This window comes from Ursus maritimus, unplaced genomic scaffold, assembly GCF_017311325.1.
Source record: "Ursus maritimus isolate PB19 unplaced genomic scaffold, ASM1731132v1 scaffold_16, whole genome shotgun sequence".
Classification (NCBI taxonomy): domain Eukaryota; kingdom Metazoa; phylum Chordata; class Mammalia; order Carnivora; family Ursidae; genus Ursus; species Ursus maritimus.
In genome coordinates this window covers 707,912-713,485 of record NW_024424008.1, presented here as the reverse complement: position 1 = coordinate 713,485, position 5,574 = coordinate 707,912, and positions in this window count along the sequence as shown.

Below are 5,574 nucleotides of genomic sequence, written 5' to 3'. Positions count from 1 at the left end.
GAATCCAACTCTTAACAGCATTTTTTTTCTTGCATTTTAACAAGTGTTGTGTAATATAACACCCCAACACTTACTGGGTTTAAATGATATTTTATGATTTTTTTTTCTCAAGGTTCTGTTGATTGCCTGTGTAGTTCTCACTTGGAGCCCCTCAACCAGTCACAGATTGGAATCCAGGACCAGATACCCAAGCCTTCTTCTTCACTCATATGTTAGGCACCTCAGTCTACCCCCACACTGACTCCTGTTCCATCAGATTAGAATCCAGGGAATAGGAAAAGCTGTGATATCAGTTAAGGACTCTGCCAAGACCTGGCACAGATTGACTTCTGTTGTATTCATGGCAGTTGAAGGGTCCTAAACATATTCAAAGGTATAGGGAAGAACCCATTCTTAACTGAAGAGTGACAAGATCATATAACAGAAGAGTGTGTGATACAGAAGACACAGTTACTAGGAATTAGAGGAAAATAGAATTTGCTACACTCAACTTTCTTTCACTTTCATTATAAATGATTCTTCAGTTTCTACGTCCTCTCAAAAGTTCTATATTATGTTCCCAAACGGTTCTATCATTGCTCACCTATGATTATTTTCCAGAGCTTCCCACATTAGCTCACATACATCTAATCAGTCTACTCTCAATTTTGTGAATCTAGAGATCCCAAGGTAGCCAAAACGCCTTGGCTTGTCTATACAGAAATTTAAAGGGATTCAGGAAAGCCAGGACACAGCAGCACACATCCCTTCCTAGCTGACACAGCATGCCTTATTCTGCACCACAGCAGTCTTCTTCCCATAACTCAAGAGGTTAACTTCTCTTTTGGTCCCTGCTCCACTGTGAAAAGGCTCTCAATCAACTCTAGGTTCTATTCCAGGAAAAAAAAAAAAAGTTGTATTGAGTACAGATGTGGAATGTAAAGTCATGTAGAAGAAAGAAGTACTCAGATATTCTTAGTAGTTAAGAATTAGTAAGATATATAACCCCAACTACCATTCATTCATCAGTTCATACTCATACTGAGTGAGAATAATTATCATTCCTCATAGCTCTGACACAACCCAACCAGTGGTACTTAGAGATGCTGTGATTTTCTTCTAATTCCATCTGCCACATGAAGAATGTCCATCCTTCTAGAGGATTATTCACTTGCCATTTGAAAATCTTCATTGATAGAGAGCTTCCCCCCCCACACACAATGGCACTATGTAGCATAATTTACATAATTCGCACTACGGCAGTGTGTTTCCATAGAGTTCATAGCAATAGTGAGCTAAAATTAACCTTCTTTTTATCATCCACTCCTGAAATATGTAAACTTTGGTGGCCACAAAAGAACTAGATTGTGTCTAGCATATTCTTCTTATAATTGAAAGGACAGTTGCTAGAGCCTTGAAATTCTGTGTTCATAATGGTAAGAATTCTAAGATGTTTAATAACATAAGTTGCTTTCAATTCTGGTTTGTAGAGTTTGTTTAGTTTGCAGATGACCCAAAGTTTCCACCCTATAGGGAAGAAAGAACATTTGTACTTTTTAGTACCATTTAGGTACAAAACTAAGTTATTCTATGTAGCTGTCCTACCATGATTGCAAGATTTGTATTATTTTTTTAATCAGATGAGGAAATTAAAGCATAAAGCTTAAAGCAAGATGTTCAAGGTCACATCTAGTAAGTTCTGAATGCATCTCAGATATGCAATACTTCAAAGCCTTTGATCTGTGGGCTATACCAGCTGACCTTCCGATATGCATTCTCATTTAGCTGCGATTTCCCTTGTACCGTCTACAGCTAGCATGTAAAGTACCTTGATCTGACTAATGTCATCAACTGAGAACAATACTGCATTAATCTTCAAATATCTGGGACACAAAGTTTCATTCTAAAACAGTTTGAAATCAGGTAGAGAGAAAAAACACTTTTCCCAAAAATATGTATGATTTGATGCCCTTTTTTGTTATTTTTAAAAATGAAAACATGGGGGGGCGCCTGGGTAGCTCAGTCAGTTAAGCATCTGACTCTTGACTTTGACTCAGGTCATGATCTCAGGGTTGTGAGTTTGAGCCCAGTATTGGGCTCCACACTCAGCGGGGAGTCTGCTTGAGATTCTCTCTCTCCCTCTTCCTGTGCCAGTCCCTCCACTCTTTCTCTCTCTCTTTCTCTCTCTCTCTCTAATATAAATAAATACATTTTTAAAAAAATGAACTCATGGACTGTTGGTGGAAATGTAAATTGGTATAGCCACTATAGAAAACAGTATGGAGGTTCCTCAAAAAATTAAAAATAGAACTACCATATAATAAGTAATCATACTTTAGGGTACCTAGTCGAAGGAAATTAAAATAGAATATCAGAAAGAATGATTACACAACATTTGCAGCAACATGGATGGGACTGGAGGAGATTATGCTAAGTGAAATAAGTCAAACAGAGAAACACAATTATCGTATGGTTTCACTCATTTATGGAACATAAGAAATAGGAAGATCGGTAGGAGAAGGAAGGGAAGAATGAAGGGGGGGTAAACAGAAGGGGGAATGAACCATGAGAGACTGTGGACTCTGGGAAACAACCTGAGGGCTTCGGAGGTGAGGGAGGTGGGGGGTTGGGATAGGCCAGTGATGGGTAGTAAGGAGGGCATGTATTGCATGGTGCACTGGGTGTTATACGCAAGTAATGAATCATGGAAATTTACATCAAAAACTAGGATGTACTGTATGGTGACTAACATAGCATAATAAAAAATTATTATTAAAAAATAAAATAAAATAGAATATCAAAGAGATTTCTCTACTCCCATGTTTATTACAGCATTATTCATAATAGCCGAGACATGGAAACAGTCTAAGTGTCCGTTAGTTGATGAATGGACTCACACGCACATACAATGGAAGATTATCCACCTATGAGAAAGAAAGACATCCTGTTATTTGCTACAACATGGATAGATGTTGGGGATATTACGTTAAGTGATATAAAACCCACAAAAACAAATACCGTGTGATATCACCTATATGTGGAATCTAAAAAAGCCAAACTCATAGAAACAGGAGGAGAATGGTGGTTATCAGGGGCTAGAGGCCAGAGAAAGATAGAGAAAAGGGGGAGATGTTGCTCACACAGTATAAACTTCTAGTTATAAGATGAATAAGTTCTGGGGTCTAATGTGTATTATAGTGATTATTGTTAGCAATACTATATTACACACTTCAAAGTTCTTAAGAGTTGAATCAATACACTGTACATTTTAAACTTAAACAATGTTATATGTCAATTATTTCTCCACAAAGCTGGAAAAAAATAAATATAATGTAGAATTAAATAAATAAATAAATAAATGCAATGTAGAAATAAATTAATTATACTTCTAACGGAAGTAGATGTTTGAGTCACAATACACATAGGAATTCTCTCTGTAATTGATCTCACTTGGGCATTGGTGTGTGAACATCTATTAACACATAGTACCCTATGATTGTAAAGGCATGGACATTGATTGGAATTTTTATGGAATTTAACTTCAGGTTTTCCCTAAAGTTACTTGCAATTAGAAGTAATAAAGTAGGGGCACCTGGGTGGCTCAGTCAATTAACTGTCTGCCTTCAGCTCAGGTCATGATCTCAGGATCCTGGGATTGAGCCTGGCATCGGGCTCCCTGCTGAGTGAGGATTCTGCTTCTCCCTCTCCCTCTGCCACTGACTTGTGCTCTCTCACTCCTCTCTCTCTCTCAAATAAATGAATAAAATCTTTTTAAAAAAAAGAAGTAATAAATTGTCCATGTATCAAATATTTTACGATTTTTTTAAGTTGTGTTACCTTTTTTCTTTTTTTTTCTATTTATAATTGTTTAATTTCTTTTTTATTTTATTTTATTTTAATTTTGTTAGTTAACATACAGTGCAATATTGGTTTCTGGGGTAGAATTCAGTAATTCATCATTTTTATACAATACCCGCTGTTCATCACAAGTGCCCTCTTTAATACCTATTACCCATTAGCCCATCCCCCACCCTCTTCCCTCCATCAACCCTCAGTTTTTTTCTCTATCATTAAGAGTCACTTACCATTTGTTTCTCTCCCTTTTTTCTTTTCCCCCTTCCCATATGTTCATCTGTTTTCTTTCTTAAATTTCACATGAGTGAGATCATATGTTGTTTTTTCTAACTAACTTATTTCAGTTAGCATAATACAGTCTAGCTCCATCCATGTTGTTGGAAATGGCAAGATTTCATTCTTTTTGATGGCTGAATAATATCCCAGTGTGTATGTGTGTGTGTGTGCATACACTACCTTTTCTTTATCCATTCATCAGTCGATAGACATTTGGGCTCTCTCCATAGTTTGGCTATTGTAGATAATGTTGCTATAAACATCAGGGTGCATGTACACCTTTGAATCTGTCTTTTTATATCCTTTGGGTAAATACCTAGTAGTAAAATTGCTGGATCATAGAGCAGTTCCATTTTTAACTTCTTTGCAGGCCTTCCAATCTGTTTGTATTCTTACCAACAGTGCAAGAAGATGCCCCTTTCTCTGCACCCTTGCCAACATCTGCTGTTTCTTGTGTTGTTAATTTTAGCCATCTGACCGGTGTGAGGTGGTATCTCATTGTGGTTTCTATTTGTATTTCCCTGATGATGAGTGATGTTGAGCATCATTTCATGTGTCTGTTGGCCATCTGGGTGTCTTCTTTGGAAAAGTGTCTATTCATGTCTTCTGCCCATTTCTTAACTGGGTTATTTGTTTTTTGGGTGTTGAGTTTGGTGAGTTCTTTATAGATTTTGGATACTAACCCTATATCAGACATGTTGTTTGCAAATATCTTCCACTTCATGGGCTGCCTTTTACTTTTGTTTATTATTTCCTTAGAAAATAAATAAATAAACAAACAAACAAACATAAATTGGTATTACTTTTAAAAATAGGTATTCTTAAAAATAGATATTCTTACTTTAATTCAGAACAAGAAGCTGTATATCAAGAAGACTAGTTAGAGAATATAAATTTTAATAAAGCAATATTTTCTTTAAAACATTAAAATTTTGCAATGGAAGCAACAAAAAATACACAGCCAGTGTTTCCCTACTCCCTCTAATTTTTCTTACTTCAGGTAGCTATCATAGCAATTACACTGTTGTATTTTATATTGGATTTTTAATGCCTGCCCTCATTATTATTGTTAACAATTTTAATAATGGTCATAACTATCTTTTAAGCACCTTATTATTATGTGTTATGCTTAAAACACATTTTAAATTGTTATGTTCATACAATAGTCCTTTTAGGCAATTGTTATTATCCCAATTACAAAGAGGAGGAAAACTACGCTCAGACAATTTAAATACTTTAGTTTTTTTTTTAATATATAACACACAGCTAATAGATAGTCGAATCAAAAGTCAAGCTGAGATCTGGCTGATCACAATATCCATATTTTTAATAGTTTTACTATACTGTTTTCCTTGACAGAATTTTTTGAGGACAGGGGCTGCCTTTCATGTTATGCACACAATATAGATACTTAGTTAAAAGAAAATGAATGAATTAATAAGTGGATAAATAGATGAATAGCTC